Genomic DNA, 23800 nt, shown 5'->3' with positions numbered 1-23800 from the left:
TGGCGTCCTGGCGATTGCAGCGAGTTGAAATCGTTGGGCAATGGGGCTCCGAGTTTTCCTCCAGCGTTGACCGTTGCTACTGGCGAGTTTAGGGGCCAAGGAGCGGCTCTCGTCTCGTGCAACGTGGTCACGAGTGCATCAGTCATTGTGGTGTGCTAAATACGTTGATATGTATTGGACAACTTCTTAGCAGTATTACCCGGCACTTACCTGGAGTTCTGAAACTATTAGCATTCTTGGCGTTTCTGTGAAATTATGTATGAAGACTGAAATCATTGTTTGTTATCATTGAGTATTTGATACTACTGATTGTAATATCTGATTGTTGTGCACCTTATGGCCCTTTCTGGGGTGAGCTAATGGATGTGGCCTGTAACTAAAGTCGTGTACGCTCAGCCTTAATGTACACACGTTTGGTTCATGTGTGTGGCCGCGTTTCTATTTGTATACTTTCTTACTCCAGGTTGAGGAGCCCTTTGAATTATAGCTGTATAATTTAACTGGCCATCTACCATTTACTGCGTATCCAAATTGAAGTTGTTGTTGTTGTGGTCTTCAGTCCTGAGACTGGTTTGATGCACCTCTCCATGCTACTCTATCCTGTGCAAGCTTCTTCGTCTCCCAGTACCTACTGCAGCTTACATCCTTCTGAATCTGCTTAGTGTATTCATCTCTTGGTCTCCCTCTACGATTTTTACCCTCCACGCTGCCCTCCAGTGCTAAATTGGTGATCCATTGATGCCCCAAAACATGTCCCACCAACCGATCCCTTCTTCTGGTCAAATTGTGCCACAAACTCCTCTTCTCCCCAATTCTATTCAGTACCTCCTCATTAGTTATGTGATCTACCCATCTAATCTTCATCATTCTTCTGTAGCACCAAATTTCGAAAGCTACTATTCTCTTCTTGTCTGAACTATTTACCGTCCATGTTTCACTTCCATACATGGCTACACTCCATACAAATACTTTCAGAAACGCCTTCCTGACACTTAAATCTATACTCGATGTTAACAAATTTCTCTTCTTCAGAAACGCTTTCCTTGCAATTGCCAGTCTAAATTTTATATCCTCTCTACTTCGACCATCATCAGTTATTTTGCTCCCCAAATAGCAAAACTCCTTTACTACTTTAAGTGTCTCATTTCCTAATCTAATTCCCTCAGCATCACCCGACGTAATTCGACTACATTCCATTATTTGCGTTTTGCTTTTGTTAATGTTCATCTTATACCTTCCTTTCAAGACACTGTCCATTCTGTTCAACTGCTCTTCCAAGTCCTTTGCTGTGTCTGACAGAATTACAATGTCATCGGCGAACCTCAAAGTTTTATTTCTGCTCCATGGAATTTAATACCTACTCCGAACTTTTCTTTTGTTTCCTTTACTGCTTGCTCAATATACAGATTGAATAGCATCGAGGAGAACCTATAACCCTGTCTCACTCCCTTCCCAACCACTGCTTCCCTTTCATGCCCCTCGACTCTTATATCTGCCATCTGCTTTATGTACAAATTGTAAATAGTCTTTCGCTCCCTGTATTTTACCCCTGCCACCTTCAGAATTTGAATGAGAGTATTCCAGTCAACATTGTGAAAAGCTTTCTGTAAGTCTACAAATGCTAGAAAAGTAGGTTTGCCTTTCCTTAATCTTTCTTCTAAGATACGTCATATGGTCAGTATTGCCTCACGTGTTCCAACATTTCTACGGAATCCAAACTGATCTTCCCCGAGGTCAGCTTCTACCAGTTTTTCCATTCGTCTGTAAAGAATTCGCGTTAGTATTTCGCAGCTGTGACTTATTAAACTGATAGTTTGGTAATTTTCACATCTGTCAACACCTGCTTTCTTTGGGATTGGGATTATTACATTATTCTTGAAGTCTGAGGGTATTTCGCCTGTCTCATACATCTTGCTCACCAGATGGTAGAGTTTTGTCAGGACTGGCTCTCCCAAGGCTGTCAGTAGTTCTAATATTAGTCCCCAAGAGGCCTCATTAGAGGATACCTTGAATTATTTTATGTTGTTTAAATTATTATGAAATTATTTTCAAATCACTTTGTACATAGTTTCTTGTCTGCTAGGAAGCTTGACTTATAACGTTTATGAGCGGGACGCTCATATACCAAAGTTTTAATAGTTGGTTTCCTTGAAAATAAACATTAACTGGCCGTTTACGTGCTATGTATGTTAATTTCTATCAAACTTGTTGTTTAGCACATGTTGACAGCTTTGTACAGGCAGCGGTTGACGCGTTGCTGTACTGTTGGTCCGGGCCAGGGACGCGTTTTTTTTTCCTCCTTTAGCGGTTTTCCCGTCATCGCACGAGGCCTAGCTGTTGGCAGGTCGCACGCGATTCTGCGGATCTCTCGTAGAGTACTTTATTGTCGTTCTTTTGGCATCGTGCCGCGGCGGGGGTGTCCCCGGATTAGAAAGTAATTTACTCAGTGTTTGTGTTACTGTAAGATTCTTGCAGGAGTGTGATGAAAGCCTTTGGGCAAAATGAGCACTGATGTTCTTGATTTCTTAAACAAAAAGTGGGTAATTGTCCGTATCATTTTAATAGTGTCCGGTAGTTTATTAAATTACTTGATTTTATTAACGAGTAACAGGCTTGTGACCAATCAGTGAAGTACTGCTGTTTGCTTCGGGTTTTTCCGTGGGTATCGTTTGGCCAGCTTGGCCGCACCTTGTCTAGTTGAGAGCAGAATAACCAATGGAGATGTACGCATTTTACTGTCTTTTACTTAACGTTTGTTGAACTTATATTCAAGTTTTGTTGTGGAATTAGCCTACAGCTGCGATGATAGTCACGCGAACAGAGTGCCACCACTTCTTATTTTAATCAGTCAACTATTTGTAATCGGGCCATCATTGTATTGCACAGCTGACATCTTCTTCGAGTAACATTTGTAATATTATGTATAATGCAGATTCATTATGCATTGTGATTTTAATTTTAAAACCTTAACTACATACATATATGTGGAAAGAATATTGGTAACTGTTAGATGGCTTATGATGGAATTATTATTGAATAAATATATTTGTTTGGGACTGATGAAAGACGCGTCAAGTTTGGCCAACCTTCCAAGTGTTTTACTTAAATTGATCCGTATCTTTGTCCCGGGTCTCTGATGGATCTCTGAAGCTACCACATAGATCTCAAGACGACCCAGAGTCATCGAAACATTTAATCTAATAAAAAATGTGCAAATGAGGCAATTTATTTGTCGAACACCGACACAAGTAATGGAAATTGAAATGAGCGTTTGGCGTCATTGGCCGGGAGGCGCCTTACGGGGCAGCTCCTGCCGCCGTGGTGCAGGTCTTATTACAATCGACGCCACATTGGGCGACCTGCGAGCCGGATACGGATGAAATGATGATGAAGACAACACAACACCCAGTCCCTGAGCCGAGAAAATCCCCGACCCAGCCGGAATCGAACCCGGGCCCGTAGGACGGCAATCCGTCACGCTGACCACTCAGATATTGGGGCGGATGACATAAGTAATTACACATGGGTTCATCACTTCGAATCGAAAACAAAACGTCGATCTATGTAGTGGCGTCAAACCGCCTCCACACCGAAGAAACAAATAATTTGTTATCCTCAGGAAATTGATGAAACGACCTCAGCGTGTTCGTCACCACAAAATTCACAAGAACTTCTGCTTCTACATGAAAACACAAGACCTCACACAAGTCTGTTCACCCGAGACAAGCTAACAAAATTTTTTTGGGTTGTTCTTCCTCATCCACCCTAAAGCCCGGATCTCGCATCTTCCGACTTCCATCTGTTTGGCCCAATTACGGATGCACTCCTCGGGAAGCAGTTCGTGGATGATGGGGTGGTAGCAAGACGCAGTCTCCGACATCGTCCAGTAGAGTGGTACCATGAGGGCATACAGGCCCTCACAGTGAGATGGCGTACCGTCTTCGCACTGAACGGAGATTATGTTGAAAAATTGGGTTTCGTAGCCAGAAGAGTGGCGAATAATATAGTGTATTATAATCCTAAACAGAAAGAACCAACCTGCTTTAAGAAAAAGAGTGTAGAATTACTTATTTAACGCCCCTCGTATAATTACAAGAGTGTACGGCCCATGAAAGTATGGCAGTATATTACTTCTTCCAACCAACATCCAACAATATGAGTGCTATGGGGATATGGGAGAATCTGGAGCTCGTACGGAGGCTTGCCAACAGTCTTCATTCCTATGCACCATGCGCTTATGGAACACAAATGGCAGTGGTAACGAATGTGCCCACAACCACACACCATAAGATGACTTTCGGAAGTTAAATACAGATACTTCCGCATGCGGAAAAAATTTAATGATTGGAAAGGAATGACTGATGTAAATAGATGGCTCACCGATATAGTTACGTGGTCCTCCGCTGAACAACATGTGGATGAATGGCTGCCTCTTCTGTTGTCTGTCAGGAATCTGCGCTAAAGCTTCCGGCTTTGGCCAGTGGTCGAGGTCCCTATGTGTGTGGAAGATGTACAGCGTCTCCATGGTTCCCTCTGGAATCTTGTATCCGGCTGCAACATACACAGTGCGACCCAGTTCCGTTAGGACTGCTTGTGTGATATTCCAAACTGCAATGCTATCAGGTGGCGAGACGCTGCTTGAAATTTCAGCAGCATCCAAGTAGAAGGCCAATGTGATGTATCTTACATTAGATAGACAGTTAGGATGTTAAAGACGAAATTCCCCGACCACTTATTGAACAAAATCGGTCAGGCGTACACCACTCGGCCTTTGCCGAACTCTTGAGAGTTAGTAGTCATTAGTCGTCGTTAGTTTAACTACCGGTATACTTCATGTTGAAAGAAAAGGGCAAAAATGGAAGTTACTTGAAGAGATGGAAATTGCTATGAATTGGCTGGTAATAATGGTGGGCTTCTGAATGCTCAGTTGTTCAATAAGAACCAGCTCATGATACCTGTTATAAAATTTCTCCGATTCTCTTCCAGTTCTTTTCATTATTTCGCACAATGTACTATTAGGTGTGTAATAGTCTGATCACTTTCATGTATTTAGTTATTTAGGTTACTCTTTATGTACATTCGTTTGGTTCCTCTTGGAATCCCTTATTGTTTTTTGTGGCAACATTTGTTTTATTATATTTCTTAATCTTAAATGTTTCTTTTAATTTTCAAGCAATTTTTATGCTGGGCACTATCATACACTTTTGCCCGAAAGTACAGACACCATAATGGGCAACAAGCACTACATTAGTAGTGGGTGGATAAGTTGAGAATTTGGGTCTGACGTGAGGCGTATTAGGGTAGTCCAAAGCAGTTGGATGACCAATGTGCCCGGATGGCGCAGTGGTCAGCGCACCTGCCTAGTAGGCAGGAGACGTGAGTTCGTATCAAACATTTCCCACTGATTTAATCAATGTTCACTCACAACCATTGTTTGTCATTCCTTTGTCTCGTAATCAATTTTATTTGTTGTTGGCAGCCACTTGTTCTTATAATCACACGTCTACATTAATTAAGTTGTACCTTCTGTTGCTGTACCGCCCTAATAGCGCAGGCAACACGGTTTTCCTATTCATTCTAGTTTCAATGTGGTCGTTTATAAGATCGTTTATCCACCTAATGTCCAGCTTCGTTCGATTTAGCTCTACGCTGCACATCATCTGACAGCTCTGACTATTTTAAGATACTTCCTATTACCTTAATTGTCTGTGTCTGGCAACAGCCGTTAGCAGTTTTTAAATTCATAGGAAGGCACATTAGCTTCAACAACGAAAATTTCGTCAGATTAATTTCTTCATACGTGACAAAGTGTACTACTATTTCAAGAATATCCCTTGCCTATTGCTTGAAAGGGACGTTATGGCTTTATTTGGCCAAACTACAGATTCATCATTACAACAGCCTACGATGATGCATAGATCATCCTGATCGATGGTTAGTGGATGTATAGGGAGAACTTCGGCCCACACGTCATCATCTGTGTCTCACCCACAGTCATCATTTCTTTTTGATGTTTTAATTGTTACGTAATTGGACAACTGTCGTCGTCTTTTCATCGAACATTCTGTAATTGCACACATAAGACTTTTTTCAGTATATGAGAATCGAATAATAGCACTTTTTAGCTTTCAGCTACGAAGATCACTTGTAGCACATCGCCGAGCAAACTACAACATTCTTGAAGTACTACATCGCGAATTCCAGTAAACTTAATTTGTCGAGAGGTGAATTCAAATAGCGTCGTTAACTAACATCACTCCTGGGCTTTAAGTAACATAGAGGGTGACCAAGAAATGTTGCGGCAAATTTCACGAGGTCGCAGAGATTATCACGAGGAACAAATTGAGGATAGAAACTCCTGTCTGGAAATGTCATCGAACGACGCTACAGAAGCTACCCCTTCGGTAGCAAACGTGACTTTGTACCCTGACGGACCATAGTTGGAACGTCTCGCAGTGTTTGTTATTCAGTGATTGCGACTGATTGCCACGATCGCCAATGGAGTAGCAGATGGGGCTAGCTGCTGCGTAGAGAGGCCTTGTCTCCCACAAATGCGATGCTCTGTTACCTCGATGGATGACGGAATCAGACACGGGTTTCGATCCGAAGTTCATTTTGTTCTTGGAGCCCTCTAAAATCTCCAGTTTTTTCAGTACACAGGAGAAAAGTAAACTGTAGATGGAAACCATTGTCCGTAACCGTCGTCCACCAAGGAAACAGAGCAGCATGTTCATAGGAGGCAAGGCCGGCCTGCGCAGCATCTGGCTGCATCCACTTCACTGGTTATCACGGCAATCAGATGCGATAACTGAATAATAAACAACATTGCGAGACATTCCTCCAACTGTCCGCCAGTGTACAAAGTCACGTTTACTGCCGGAGGGGAGGCCTAACAGCAGCAGGCGCCGGCACCTATAACTGTAACGCTCTGCAGCGTCGTTGGATGACGTTTCTGGACACTGACTCCTATTCTCGATTTGTTCGTCAAGACACTCTCAAAAACCCCTTGAAGTTTGTCGCAGCATTTCTGGGACCACCTGTAAGAATAACATTCAAGAACCTAAAACTCAAGCTCTAACTTAGCTTTAATTAAATCAATAAATGCAAAACAAAGAGGACAATTAATAATTTTTATTTATATGTTAGACTGTGTGGCAGCAAACTGCAGTCTGTGTACATGCGTCATATCATTAACACCTGTTATTAATTTCATACGCGCTAAAGTAAGTCCTCTAATTTCGAAACTGACAACGTTACGCTGTCGCGAAGAGATTGTATGAGGTTCGAACATTAAGCTGTCGGTGATCGAAAGCAGGCAGTTTCCAACCAACACTTAATGACTTTGCAATGAAGGATGACAATGTCGCGAAGAGTTAGCATGATATTCGAACATTAAGTTGTCGTTGGTCGAATGCAGGCAGTTTCAAACCAACACTTAATGACTCTGCAATGAACGATGCTTAGCTTCCGTTGTCTAGCATCGGGTAAGTTTACTTACTCCTGTTGGTCCTACAATGTGTACTTCAGTTGCCTGCAAGGATGTGAAGGCTGCCATAGCTACGTCTATTTTACTAAAGTAATTGACGTACGCGCTGCTGAGATCTTACACTTCGTACTTTCGACACGTATCACTTTTTTACAGTTAGTACAAAAAATACTAACGTTCTCCCAGAAATTCGCCACTTTATGTTGTCTAGCACAGAAAAAAATCTATTTGTACTTTTCTATTTCTGTTTTCATTCACTGACCTCTGTTATTTTGCTACAATCTTGGGTCCAATCAGCACATTCTTTGCAGATACACAAAAAGGACCGTAAATCTTAATGCCCTTAGGTAATATTATTGTTTCTGACAAACGCGGACATGAAAGACTGCAGCCGTGGGAGTGTAAGTCAACATTTTACTGTCCCGACGGGTCTTATGCGAAGCAAGAGCCGCGTCTATTTCCGTTCCTTCAAGTTCTATTTCCGTTCCCATTCTGAAAGACCGGTTTGCTTGATATGGATAAGCCAGTGTCTGCAGATGTCAACAGGAAAATGCCTGAGAGTTTTTGGTACTATTACACGACCATATGCATTTACGTCTTCGCCGAGGGTACGAAAAGCGTGGGATGCAGTGGTTGCTATCTATAAATGTAGGATTAACTGATACTGGATTATGAAAGTGCATGGGTTTAGTAGATTTCACATAATCCAGGAGAGCTTGTAAAATTTAATTTTTATCGTAATAGCGTTCTTTTAGGGTTCTCTTGGTTTCCTCATTTGTGTCAGGCATCAAAGCGACACTGTCAGCTTAGTATTTTCGATCCCCTTCTAAAGAGCCTTGCAAAAAAAGGCGTGTTAATGAATGGTGGGTACCTCGGAATCCTGGTCAGTCGATTGCTGGAAGTGTTCCCAAAAACCATCCCAGGTCTCATCATCTCCACAAAGCGTCTGGTGTTTCATAGTGGAGTGGGCGGGCGAATATTAGCTGGTGAAAGACCTGAAGTGACGGACAGAGTACGTTGTTTATGACTGACGGGTGCACGAGCCATGGGATAATTCAGTTTTCATTCTATTATCCTTGACATGCGCAAATGGCAGCCTTGGCTGTGTCTATATTTCGTCATATTTGGATCATCAGGTGCGTAATTATCGTCGTCGAGAAGATAGTGTATTTCACTATGAAGGTTAATTAATGAGTGTACACAATAATTCTTGTAATCTATGTTCAGAATATCCACAACCTTCAATGAAGTCATGTCAGTAAAATTGTGTACTTTACAGAAAATGAGTCTAATGTTAGTTCTTGCTCTTGCTCGTACTCATTTCCGGTGGTGTCACTGTTGCTATTAGTACTTTCTGTGACAGATAGCCGGCCGCGGTGGTCGTGCGGTTCTAGCACTGCAGTTCGGAACCGCGGGACTGCTACGGCCGCAGGTTCGAATCCTGCCTCGGGCATGGATGTGTGTGATGTCCTTAGGTTAGTTAGGTTTAAGTAGTTCTAAGTTCTAGGGGACTGATGACCACAGATGTTAAGTCCCATAGTGCTGAGAGCCATTTGTGACAGATATCGTGAGATGATTGCAGTGGTATGAGTCGCCGAAGGTAGTGCATAGTTTGATAAATAACGAATAGGCTTCCTGTTTTGTGCTTCAGCACAGAGTATAGGTATTGCGTTGTATGTAAGTTGAAAGTAGTGGGGGACGAAAGAAGGGAAAGAGAAAGGATTATTGACGTCAGCTGTACCTGGATATTACGCGGAATCGACGCAATCAGTGAAAATGTGCACCGGACCAGGATTCGAACCCTGGGTCTCTTGCTAATTAGGCAATTGCGTTAATCACAGCGCCACCTTGAACAAAGTTTTTATCGCAACTACGCGGACACACTCGACAGGCCTCCAGGTAGCGCTTAACGCAACTTCCTAGTAAGTCGAATATCCCAGGTTAGAATCCCGGCACGCCATCCATTTTCACTCGTCGCTGCTGATTATAGGTAACGTCCCGATGCAGGTGATATCAATAATCCGTTCCATTTCCTTTCATTTCTCCCCCTCCACCTTCAATGTACGAGGGCAGTTCAATAAGTAATGCAACACATTTTTTTCTCGGCCAATTTTGGTTGAAAAAACCGGAAATTTCTTGTGGAATATTTTCAAACATTCCCGCTTCGTCTCGTATAGTTTCATTGACATCCGACAGGTGGCAGCGCTGTACGAAGCTGTTAAAATGGCGTCTGTAACGGATGTGCGTTGCAAACAACGGGCAGTGATCGAGTTTCTTTTGGCGGAAAACCAGGGCATCTCAGATATTCATAGGCGCTTGTAGAATGTCTACGGTGATCTGGCAGTGGACAAAAGCACGGTGAGTCGTTGGGCAAAGCGTGTGTCATCATCGCCGCAAGGTCAAGCAAGACTGTCTGATCTCCCGCGTGCGGGCCGGCCGTGCACAGCTGTGACTCCTGCAATGGCGGAGCGTGCGAACACACTCGTTCGAGATGATCGACGGATCACCATCAAACAACTCAGTGCTCAACTTGACATCTCTGTTGGTAGTGGTGTCACAATTGTTCACCAGTTGGGATATTCAAAGGTTTGTTCCCGCTGGGTCCCTCGTTGTCTAACCGAACACCATAAAGAGCAAAGGAGAACCATCTGTGCGGAATTGCTTGCTCGTCATGTGGCTGGGGGTGACAATTTCTTGTCAAAGATTGTTACAGGCGATGAAACATGGGTTCATAACTTCGAACCTGAAACAAAACGGTAATCAATGGAGTGGCGCCACACCCACTCCCCTACCAAGAAAAAGTTTAAAGCCATACCCTCAGCCGGTAAAGTCATGGTTACAGTCTTCTGGGACGCTGAAGGGGTTATTCTGTTCTATGTCCTTCCCCATGGTCAAACGATCAACTCTGAAGTGTATTGTGCTACTCTTCAGAAATTGAAGAAACGACTTCAGCGTGTTCGTAGGCACAAAAATCTGAACGAACTTTCCTTCTTCATGACAACGCAAGACCTCACACAAGTCTTCGCACCCGAGAGGAGCTCACAAAACTTCAGTGGACTGTTCTTCCTCATGCACCCTATAGCCCCGATCTCGCACCGTCGGATTTCCATATGTTTGGCCCAATGAAGGACGCAATCCGTGGGAGGCACTACGCGGATGATGAAGAAGTTATTGATGCAGTACGACGTTGGCTCCGACATCGACCAGTGGAATGGTACCGTGCAGGCATACAGGCCCTCATTTCAAGGTGGCGTAAGGCCGTAGCATTGAATGGCGATTACGTTGAAAAATAGTGTTGTGTAGCTAAAAGATTGGGGAATAACCTGGTGTATTTCAATGCTGAATAAAACAACCCCTGTTTCAGAAAAAGAATGTGTTGCATTACTTATTGAACAGCCCTCGTGCATACAGTGTATCACAGCTGCGGGTTCCGAGTGGTGTGTGTTATTTAGGGCATGTCCGAAAGAACAGTCACTACGTATTCATAAATGGGTAGCGCGTAATTTGATAAATATCTAACAGGTGGCAGCACTTGTCATAAAATATCTACACGCATAGTGTAATATGACAGTCCGACAAACCGGCAACTGCGCAGCTTCAATATCAGTGTACAGGGTGATTCTTACTAACGTTTACACGACTCTGAAATGACGTAGAGATGCTGAGAAAAGTAATTTAATAAAAGAATTATGTAGGGAATTACTCCAAAAGTCGATCAAACATGTTTAACATGTGACGTCACCAGATGACGTACCTCATCACAAGTGCAGCATCTGGGCCTGGGTGTGAAGGGATTCATTCGAGAAAGCGGTGCAAAAGTATTCTCCTCGGTGTAAGAAAGTAATAGCTGTTCTTATTTTGTGTATCTTTCCCTTTCTCCCTTCGTTTTTTGTTTACAGACATTATTTAGTAACGAAAACGTGGCTCATTTGTTTGTGGTTCAAATGTCTCTTAGCACTATAGGACTTAACATCTGAGGTCATCAGTCCCTTAGAACTTAGAACTACTTAAACCTAACTAACCTAAGAACGTCACACAGATCCATTCGCGAGGCAGGATTCGAACCTGCGACAGTAGCGGTCGCGCGGTTCCAGGCTGAAGCGCCTAGAACCGAACGGCCACTCTGGCCGGCTCATTTGCTTGTAATAAAGCCATTCGGAAGCTTACACTCATTTACTTCTGATGCAGTACGGTAGGTTTAATTGTACTGCACTCTGCAATAAAGCAGCGGAGACCACAAGACCGGCAAATAAACAAATAATTTTCTAACCCGATGAAAAAAGAAAGAAAAAGATATTGCCTGCCAGACGCGAGACTCGCACCCTGAGGACCATGCGCTAAGGTCAAACCCGTGGGCCTAGAGACACTTCTACGTGAATATGTGACTTGGGTTGGGATGAACAGATACCACAGACCGATACGTTCAGCCGCGGCACATTAGTATCATTCTGTAGCGCACAATAATGGAATCAACTGCATATACAAAAAGGGCTACAAAACGTGTGGCGTGATAAGTCATTGCAACGTATCTGTTTATGCAGGCAATTGTCGGAGCAGTTTGCTGCCTGGCGTGACTCACCACTGCAGCAGTTAGTTTCTGCCGCGCGAAGTAAGTTCAAAAATAATGGTGTCACAGCAGCTATCGTGGGAATCGTTCAGTTCGGCACCGATTTTTCAGATGGAGCGAAATACACTCCTGGAAATGGAAAAAAGAACACATTGACACCGGTGTGTCAGAGCCACCATACTTGCTCCGGACACTGCGAGAGGGCTGTACAAGCAATGATCACACGCACGGCACAGCGGACACACCAGGAACCGCGGTGTTGGCCGTCGAATGGCGCTAGCTGCGCAGCATTTGTGCACCGCCGCCGTCAGTGTCAGCCAGTTTGCCGTGGCATACGGAGCTCCATCGCAGTCTTTAACACTGGTAGCATGCCGCGACAGCGTGGACGTGAACCGTATGTGCAGTTGATGGACTTTGAGCGAGGGCGTATAGTGGGCATGCGGGAGGCCGGGTGGACGTACCGCCGAATTGCTCAACACGTGGGGCGTGAGGTCTCCACAGTACATCGATGTTGTCGCCAGTGGTCGGCGGAAGGTGCACGTGCCCGTCGACCTGGGACCGGACCGCAGCGACGCACGGATGCACGCCAAGACCGTAGGATCCTACGCAGTGCCGTAGGGGACCGCACCGCCACTTCCCAGCAAATTAGGGACACTGTTGCTCCTGGGGTATCGGCGAGGACCATTCGCAACCGTCTCCATGAAGCTGGGCTACGGTCCCGCACACCGTTAGGCCGTCTTCCGCTCACGCCCCAACATCGTGCAGCCCGCCTCCAGTGGTGTCGCGACAGGCGTGAATGGAGGGACGAATGGAGACGTGTCGTCTTCAGCGATGAGAGTCGCTTCTGCCTTGGTGCCAATGATGGCCGTATGCGTGTTTGGCGCCGTGCAGGTGAGCGCCACAATCAGGACTGCATACGACCGAGGCACACAGGGCCAACACCCGGCATCATGGTGTGGGGAGCGATCTCCTACACTGGCCGTACACCACTGGTGATCGTCGAGGGGACACTGAATAGTGCACGGTACATCCAAACCGTCATCGAACCCATCGTTCTACCATTCCTAGACCGGCAAGGGAACTTGCTGTTCCAACAGGACAATGCACGTCCGCATGTATCCCGTGCCACCCAACGTGCTCTAGAAGGTGTAAGTCAACTACCCTGGCCAGCAAGATCTCCGGATCTGTCCCCCATTGAGCATGTTTGGGATTGGATGAAGCGTCGTCTCACGCGGTCTGCACGTCCAGCACGAATGCTGGTCCAACTGAGGCGCCAGGTGGAAATGGCATGGCAAGCCGTTCCACAGGACTACATCCAGCATCTCTACGATCGTCTCCATGGGAGAATAGCAGCCTGCATTGCTGCGAAAGGTGGATATACACTGTACTAGTGCCGACATTGTGCATGCTCTGTTGCCTGTGTCTATGTGCCTGTGGTTCTGTCAGTGTGATCATGTGATGTATCTGACCCCAGGAATGTGTCAATAAAGTTTCCCCTTCCTGGGACAATGAATTCACGGTGTTCTTATTTCAATTTCCAGGAGTGTATATGGCAGGGTGTTATGCTCCATTTGTTGCCAAAGAGAAATCAGTAGCGCCGAATGCTTCTTCGACACTTGCTGCATTAATAGACAGGCTCTTGTTTCTAAACGCATGCCCGATGTATTGAATGAAATCTCTGCTGAGGATGCAGTAAAAATAATTAATTGCGTGTAGGCTCTCCCTACAAATTTCTGCACCCTAGCAGCGCTTTCTGAGGAAATATGAAGCATTTATAAGTGTTTACTGTCTTACACTTATGCTAGGTGGCCATCCGGAGATAGAACTATTGTAGATCCAGATTTTATGAGCTTAAAGATGAAGTTTTTCTCACCAGCCATGCCTTCCATAAAACAAAGTGCATGGAAGATGAAATCTGGCTTCAGACTTAAGCTTATTTGGCAGACTTTTACTAAAAAATTATCACTTTACATTTATCTCTTCATGGGTCAAATATAAACGTTCATTTTGTGCAAGATCGTATCGAATCACTCATTAAAAAACTTAATTTTTGGGAAATGTGTTTCAGTATTAATCAAACAGAGTGCTTTGGTTACCTTCGCCACTTCCTGGTGGAAATCATATTTGTTGGGCAAAAATTTCATGAATGTGGTTAAAGAACATTGAAATTCAGTAAGAAGAAAGCTTCGAATTCTTATCTGAGTTCTTCACAGATAAATGACAAGTCACTCTGACCAGTACTGATTCTGTCCGTAATCTATGCGGGCAAATGTTTGGTATCTGTTTAGTAATGTATTTATTTTCAAGTTGTTCACATCTTGTATAATGAGAAACGGAATCGAAATCCCTTCGAAGAGTCATCGATTTTAGAATCTGCATTAAGCATAAATGAAAAAGAGCAGGTTCTTGAAATTTCCACTGATTTTCAGTTACTGAAAAAATCTTTGTTATCAGATGGTTTTTGGTTAAGTTTAAAGGAGTTTCCAGTGTTAGCGAATAAAGTCATAACAATTTGGGAAAAATTTTCAATCTCAGTGATTACACTATAGATACTTATTACCCTTTTCATCCACATATTTCTGCGAAAAGTCGTTTTCTTCCTATGTATACTTAAAAATAAATACAGAAACAGACTTTATGCTGAAAGTAATTTGAGACTTTATTTGACATCTATGGTTCCTGACTTCAAAGCTTTGTGCCGTGTAAAGCAGGCGCAGCATTCTCACTAAATTCCGATGAAGAGATGAGTAATTGCAAAGGCTACTTGGATTTATTGTTGCAATTAGGACTACACGTTGTATTACTTTTAAGCCGTAACTAGAGTTACTTTAGGTTTTAAACATTAAGGGTTAAGTTAAAGTTATTAAAACTTTCGCTTGAGATTAAAATTAATGCATGCCTACTGCTTGTGTATTTAAAAGTCAGTGCTTCATTCAACTAAGATAGTTGTAGAAGGGGTTCACGAGTCGAGTAAGATTGGGAACCGCTGACCTAGATGATCACTCGATTTATATTTAACCAACGGGTCCAAAAACAACTGTTTGTTTTCCTTTCAATTTTCACCGTAAACCTGATGTTTAATTGTATGGCATTCACATCGTGAAATAATTGCTGCAATGTATCCATTCGATGCGAACAGATTAAAAAACATGTCGAGAAGTTCATACAATTACTATCTACTGTAGCTCAAATACAAGCCGAGATTTAAAACCGAGGGAATTTTGTACAAGAATGCGGCTGTGAGAAACGTAGAGGCCAAATGAATCCGATATTGGACAACGGATTGGAAAGGAATATTTTACAAGTAAAAAACTTTAATTTTATGCTCGACACACAGTGTTCTCAAATCTTGACAGATGCTTGTAGCTGTACATTTAGTATTTTTTATTAATAGGTAGCGTTGACATTAGATATCAGGAACCTAACCCACGTGTCTTTTACCAGCTATTTTTTAACAAAGCGACTGTCAAAACGTGTCTTTGGTATTGATTTCGTATCTACTGTCCTTCCATTACAAGGGCCACACAACATACTGCATTATGCTGCCTGCATTGCGCGGGTACGCAGTATAAATTCGTCTATCATTAATCTTAAGTTACCTCTTCATTGAATTTATGAATCCGCAAAGTCCCATTTACACATAGCTCCTATACACCGATACACGGCTAATAATTAGTGCATACATCGTGTCGTTAATTTATAACATGCTCTCCTAATTATCAAAGTAGTTAGAGTAGTGTGGAAGTTCTCTGTTAAGCTCATAAATTATTGGTTAATTAACGTAATTGTAACATTCTGAGAGAGAGCAAAATTAAATGCCTCACCGCTCTCTAGATTTGGGAAGTAGAATATGTGAAAGAAAAGCCAACATCTTTATATATGCCTCTCTACCTTCTATAATACATCCAGAAGTAATGAAATGAAGGTGTCATAAGTGCAAATGTTAAATCTAGTCATCACACTGATATTAATCCTAAGTTTGCTTTGTCAGTATATGTCTCGCCTAAATTTGATAGTAATAGAAAGCATCCTGAAAGATTAGATGTAAGAGACTGTTAGGTATCTTCGTGAACTATTGAAGAAGTGTAATGTATGACTCAATTATATATTAGTTAATAGAACACTGAAGTAACATTATCTCATTATTGACCTTCTAGTGACAATCACCTCAACAGAAACATGAAATCTAAGTCATGCTAACGATATCTGAGGAAAGTACAATTTTAGTCTGTGTACTAACAGATGTAGTTGAAAAAATTATTTTTCAAAAGTTGTGATGTAATATCTCGTCCACAAGCTATGTGCGAATGGTACCAGAGCGTCTCGCACAAACAAAACCCGTCTTACAGATTATGGTCACTCTTTTTGACGCTTCTAACAACTGCAATTTCACTTCAAAATCAAGTCCAATACCACAAACGGCAGCCACACAATGACGATCTTCCATTAACTTGGCCTATTTCCAGGAAACGTTCTCAAAATTGATGCCACCGGTAGCGCGCGGGGGCGGGGGGGGGGGGGGGGGGGGGGGTGAGGGTGGGCACGTTAATCTACGTCTTTTGAAAAGCTGTTATCTTTTATTTACGGATAACAAATGACGTGTGAAACCTTGATTTTTCTTCTTTCCCGCTTACGTTTAAGATAACTAAACTTGCTACATTGCTACATCCTTCTGTTCTACATATAAGCGAACTGTTAACGACCAAGTATGAACAAAATTGATCTCAGACAGGCTGCTGGCTGTGTTATTTCACTAGGTAACGGCTCCTGTTTTAACGACCAACTACCCCCCATAATCGACAGAACTGAAGTGCAGACGAAACACTTAGTCATACCAGCATGTGTTTGCAGGTTAGCATTCTATCAGTAGGTTAGCATTCTAACAGTAAGCGGATAATGATCGACTTAGTAACTTGAATTGTAATTGAACATGGTGAGCGTCAGTACTTTTGGAATTGTTAATCAAGTACTGAGTAACTTGTATTGTAGGAGACGTTCTGGACATGGTGAGAATTAGTACTTCTGGAATGTTAATCAAGTACTCAGTAACTTATATTGTAGAAGTTCTGGACATGGTGAGAACTAGTACTAACGGAATTGTTAATTAAGTACTCAGTAACTTGTGTTGTAGGAGAAGTTCTGGACATGGTGAGCGTCAGTACTTGTGGAATTGTTAATCAAGTTCTCAGTAACTTGTATTGTAGGAGAAGTTCTGGACATGGTGAGAATCAGCACTTCTGGAACTGTTAATGAAGGACTCAATATCTTGTATTGAAGAAGAAGTTCTGGACATGGTGAGCGTCAGTACTCCTGGAATTGTTAACAAAGTAGTGTGAACGACACGCTGCCAGTTAAAAGAGAGAAAAAAATTGGGAGATATTTTCGGTCTCAGTGATTACACTACAGATACTGAAAGAACTACGTAGACTCTGCCAAAACACTTACATTTTCTCCTGGTTGAGCAATATAAAAAATGTCGAACATACAAGTACTTAAAATAATGCAGTACATAATTAAATACCTAATAATGGTACCAACGAGACTACTGAACAATTATCATTTCCTAGGAAATGAGATTGTTGGTAACATTGAAACGCAAAAATGTGAGACTGGAGATGAGATTCTGATTTCAAAGTTGATCAGATCTTCTCAATGGACCGTTATACACAGGGGAAGGAAGAGAGTTCAGTGCATTTATCTTCTGGAAGCTGAAGCTAGATTTCTGCAAACTGTTCGTTATCAACATCAAACAATACAATACAATATATGTACACATTTTACTGGCAGATTACAGACGCGGAATTCTATACCCACCAAGAACAAACGAAATTTTCGCTTTACATTCACTTAATTGTATGGAAATCGTCACCTGAATCTAGCGAAGAGAATGCCGCGAAGACTTATAAGCGTTTTGGAACCGATGGAGACGTTAATGCGCGATTGGCCTCGCGTTGGGTGCCATTCCATTAGGTGAGGGTAATGAGTCCCACCCTTGCAGCTGACTACATCTCGTGTTTGCTACCCCGTTAGTTGATGTTATTGTTTGCAAGCAATAGCTTATTTAAACGAAATTCGTGGGAAATACAAAATATATGTGTTCTTAAAACCACAAAATATGGCCATACATTCATTGATCGGGATTTAATATCACATTGGGCCACTATAGGTATGTAATAAAAAAATGCAGCCCCAAGGTGGACACAACTGATGTAGTAATGGGTCTGGTTTTAATTTTATGAGCTATTGAGTTTGTTAAAGCCGTTTATGTAGACGGACTTATGTGAATATGTCTATGAATCATAAAATAAATCGCACCGGAGTGCAACATTTCTGGTTAATCCTCACCTTCGGGATGTAAAGAAAACAGATTACAAATGTTTTATTCCCACTAAAGCTATCTGTTCTGGACCACGGAAGCACTGTTTAGGGTCACCTCTCATGTAACGTATTATGACGTAATCAATACTTGTTATCGCCAGCCGGCCTTTGCGGCCGTGCGGTTCTAGGCGCTTCAGTCCGGAACCGCGTGACTGCTACGGTCGCAGGTTCGAATCTTGGATGTGTGTGATGTCCTCAGGTTACTTAGGTTTAAGTAGTTCTAAGTTCTCGGGGACTGATGACCACAGATATTAAGTCCCATAGTGCTCAGAGCCATTTGAACCATTTTTTGTCATCGCCAACTACGATTGTATGAGAAAATAATAACATCACATTACCTTGACAACTATTTCACGGTCCCTTTCTAGGTTTTAGTTATTACTTTGATACAGTGGCAGGTGGATTTCTACGTGCAGGCTTTACGGATACCCATTACCATGCGGACAGCTAACAGTATGCTGGCGTCGTGTGACTGCTTGCGGGAGTCCACAGGCAGCATCCAGCAGTGGTGTATTGTGCACACGAAGATAGCGGGTGTTAAGTGCGTGGCAACTACTTGACCTGAACTTAGACAGGTGTCTGCTGTCTGTTATTCCGATAATCAGTGCACTAAAAACAGTGCTGAGTAATCTCCTACTAGCGCTCTGCCGCGCGGCATTAGCCGAGCGGTCTCATGCGCTGCAGTCATGGAATGCGCGGCTGGTCCCGGCGGAGGTTTCAGTCCTCCCTCGGGCATGGGTGTGTGTGTTATTCCTTAGGATAATGTGTATGCTTAGGGACTGATGACCTTAGCAGTCAAGTCCCATAAGATTTCACACGAAGTTGAAGTTGAAATAGCGCTCTGCTAAACTAGCTCTGCCGGTGTTCATGCCAGCTTACGTACTCCATGTCAACAGTCACATTATTCACTAGCAACTTTTGATACTGTAGGAAGATCCTCTTTTACTCATTCTAAATGAAACCCTAACTTCCGCGCGGGGAAGCCGCTCGGTCTGAGGATTGCAGTCACGGTCGGTGCGGCTGCTCCCGTCGGAGGTTCGAGTCCTCCCTCGAATGTGTGTGTCGTCCATAGCGTTAGTTTAAGTTAGATTAAGTAGTGTGTAAGCTTAGGAACTGATGACCTAAGCAGTTTGGTCCCATAAGATAATACCACAATTTTAAATTTAAAAGTAACATTTTATTTGTCAGTATCAGCAAAACTCAGGGTCCTGTTGAGGCGGCATGGTGTAAAGTCTCTTGATTGTCGCCTTTAATGTGCAATATATCTGACCCAGCAGGTCACCTATACTTGCTGTTCCCAATGTGGTCCGATCTGTCTCGACATGCTATAACTGCGGGGTCCGCCTGCCTAAGGCAACGGACGCAGGACCCATTCTTCTCGAAACCAGTTAGATTAGCAGGTAACAGGATCCACTCCTTCTCAACTAGCCTAAGGCCTCTAAGTGCCTCGATGCCTCCCAGCAGTTTGCGAGCTCATGTCTAAAACCAAGGTGGATCATTCTAGAATGAACATGTCCTCCGACGCGCTTGCAGCTTCAATAAGCAGAAGGAGAGATAAAATATTACTTCTGACAGATAACATCTTCGGGTTTCAAAAATTGTTGAAAAATGGTCTAACGAGATGGACGTGCAACATTAAGGATTGCAGAAGCTTTATTAGAACTGGTTTTAATGAGGAGATCCAAAATGACCGCAATCACGTGGAAATAGATTGTGACAAAATTCGGAGGTAAAAAAAAATGGTAATATGAAGAGTATAATCACAGAAGATATTTGTGAGAGATCATCGGAACTAATGAATAATCAGTTGAAATGTGAAGATACGCAAGTAATAAAAATCAGAGATGTCGAAATCTTTTCTACATCTATTTACATTCGTACGCTGAATATTCTGCCGAAATTGCCACCGATTATTGAAGAGGTTGAAAACACTGGATGTGGAAACTACAAACGGTAAATACTTCTTGCTAAGAAATGACGCCGAGGAAACAGCTTGTAGTATTTTGTGAACCGGAATGCCTTAAAATTCTTACTTAGTGTGACACAATGCATGTTTGTGGAATATTCAAGTGTTGCACCAAGTGCCCCTATCAGTTGTTTACTATTCTCAAGATAGTTAATCGATATTGTAGCCCAATGTTTGTTTTCTTTACTGAACAACAAAACAACTTCGTCAAATCAGAATGTCATTCAGTTGTCGATGAATATAATGATGTAGTTCTGAACTTTTCATCATCAGTAATGTTTCAGGCTTTTAAGCCAGCGTAATAAAGTCGTGTAGTGAAGCCTGGGCAGATAGAAGAATCTAAGGATGCAAATTTCATTTAACCCAGAGCTGGAGGCAGAAAATACAAACCGACATGTTACGGCATTCCACCTGTACGGCCTGCAATTCATCTGGCACAGTGACGTTGCGGGTTGCCTACATACCACGCAAGCACTACATAGCTACAGGTGAGCATAGGCTCCACTACGACTCTGCTGCCTGCTGCCGACCTGCTGCCTGCTCGACGGACACAGCTTGACCTCTACAGCTCCGCCGCGGGTCCAGTCTCCGTGGTTGGATGTTGTAACCGGGTTCACGATTTTTGGTAGAACATTGACTGTATTCTGTTTTTTTCCAGGTTTTATATCGCTTTGCACGTACTAGAAGTAAACTCTTGTGAGATACGAGTCTTAGAGTTGTTGCACAAAGGCCTCCGGCCTGTCATTTTTGAACGTTAATTGTATTTGGTGCGTCGGGGAGCTGACGAGCATACTATTTATTTTACATTAAACTTCACTTGTGGAAACTTAGCGACTTTAGTTCCGTCTACGGTGGATTCCATACAAACATTGGTACTTACACATGACTATTGCACAAGAAATGAAATTGGAAGGTTTCTGTTATATATATTTGGTTTTCCGATGGTGGACCCTGATATGGTAGGTGATTGTTGTGTTGAGGATTTTATATCAGCGATGCATGCATTGGGGTTTCGTGATCAGTTACTGGAAGCTTGTATAGAAGAATATGCACTACATCCTCCATATATGTGGACAGAACTGAGCTGTAATAGACAGCGAACCACCATTGCTAATAAAAGTTTCCATAGAAAATGTGATAGCCAGTTCTACTCTAGCAGTTCAGACACTTACAGATAAAGAAAATTCGGCTCATCTCTAAAACCGCAATAAATTCGTCAAAAACTAAGAAAAAGGAAAGGAACCGTCCAAACTTTAAGCTCGTAGTACAGCAGGTGGGAAATTTCCAAACTGGAAGAATTTCCAGGCTTCAGTAATAGAAATCGGTTTGTTACAAAGCGAAACCAGTGATGACACAGCAAAAAAAGATGTGACTGTAAATGTACATATACATATTCGGATTTAAACGAAGAAATTTTGTAAATGTATTTAAAAATTAAAAATAAATATTTACATACTTTCGGTGTGTCCATCAGTTTGCCTTCTCGCGGGGCAGCCTGGTTAACGCTAAACGAACTGGTATTCTTAACATGCGTTTAGTGAAGTTCGTTTATAACAACATGAGTTTATTCGCGAGAAACAGCAGTTTTCATTCAAGTGATACTGGCTAGAAATTCAGTCTGCTTTTGGAACACAACGTCCTAACTGTTGGGTAGAAAGGTGTATAGTATTCTTCCGCATCCCTTTTTCTTCCAGTAAGGTACCTTGAGACGTCAAAGACACTACCGGTAGTTCTCGCACTTTCCAATTTTAATTGAACAATCTCCTTGTGATACACTCCTTTTAAGTCTAGTAGTTCCAAGGAGAAATTTCAATCAGTACCTGTGTTTCATTGTTGTCGAGCTAGTTTATATCCAACTGCTTTATGGACTTTTTATTTTTATTTATTTATTTATGCATTTATTTTACCTGGCAAGATTAGTTCCTTCAGGCTCTCTCTTACACCTAACCAGGCATACTCAGATTCAACAAATTTCAGTTTCTACAGAACATTAAGGACATATGACATGTTATACAGTATTAATGTTAAAGAAAAAAATAGAGATTTTAAAAGTAGTACAATGATAATTATAACAATCAAAAAATAATTATAACAATCAATAATAATAATAATAATAGTAATGACTATGTATATGAAAGTAAACACATTTTTCTTTTATGAATGTCAGTCCTATTGCTACTCCACGAGTAAAAATTGAAATCTCTATCACAATGAACCATATTTCCGATAAACGCGAAGAAGTTTTACACCGTCTACTGTAAGTGAATATGGTAGGAAGCTTTGTTTGCACAGGCTATTCATGAAGCTTATACTCAAGGATGATCATCAAAAACGCGCTCGAGAACGCTAACGGTCCTAGGGCTGGCCAAACACTACGGTCTTACCGTCTGATGCGCTGAAGGCAAGTCACTAGCTACCAAAGATACGCCTATCTGATGTGTCTCATCCTGTTCCGGACTCTTGCAGGCTTTGGAGGAACAGATCCCATTTTTCTGTCAGCGGGAGGAATGCGTCATGCCCCCGAGGCTACACTGTCCACTGGCGGCCTCTGCTTTCCCTGTGCACCCTGGCGGCTCGAGGCCAGCATTCTGTTGATAAAAACATACGCTCCTGGAAATTGAAATAAGAACACCGTGAATTCATTGTCCCAGGAAGGGGAAACTTTATTGACACATTCCTGGGGTCAGATACATCACATGATCACACTGACAGAACCACAGGCACATAGACACAGGCAACAGAGCATGCACAATGTCGGCACTAGTACAGTGTATATCCACCTTTCGCAGCAATGCAGGCTGCTATTCTCCCATGGAGACGATCGTAGAGATGCTGGATGTAGTCCTGTGGAACGGCTTGCCATGCCATTTCCACCTGGCGCCTCAGTTGGACCAGCGTTCGTACTGGACGTGCAGACCGCGTGAGACGACGCTTCATCCAGTCCCAAACATGCTCAATGGGGGACACATCCGGAGATCTTGCTGGCCAGGGTAGTTGACTTACACCTTCTAGAGCACGTTGGGTGGCACGGGATACATGCGGACGTGCATTGTCCTGTTGGAACAGCAAGTTCCCTTGCCGGTCTAGGAATGGTAGAACGATGGGTTCGATGACGGTTTGGATGTACCGTGCACTATTCAGTGTCCCCTCGACGATCACCAGTGGTGTACGGCCAGTGTAGGAGATCGCTCCCCACACCATGATGCCGGGTGTTGGCCCTGTGTGCCTCGGTCGTATGCAGTCCTGATTGTGGCGCTCACCTGCACGCCTGTCGCGACACCACTGGAGGCGGGCTGCACGATGTTGGGGCGTGAGCGGAAGACGGCCTAACGGTGTGCGGGACCGTAGCCCAGCTTCATGGAGACGGTTGCGAATGGTCCTCGCCGATACCCCAGGAGCAACA

The sequence above is a fragment of the Schistocerca americana genome, chromosome 7, assembly GCF_021461395.2.
Source record: "Schistocerca americana isolate TAMUIC-IGC-003095 chromosome 7, iqSchAmer2.1, whole genome shotgun sequence".
NCBI lineage: Eukaryota > Metazoa > Arthropoda > Insecta > Orthoptera > Acrididae > Schistocerca > Schistocerca americana.
This window is presented reverse-complemented; position numbering follows the sequence as displayed.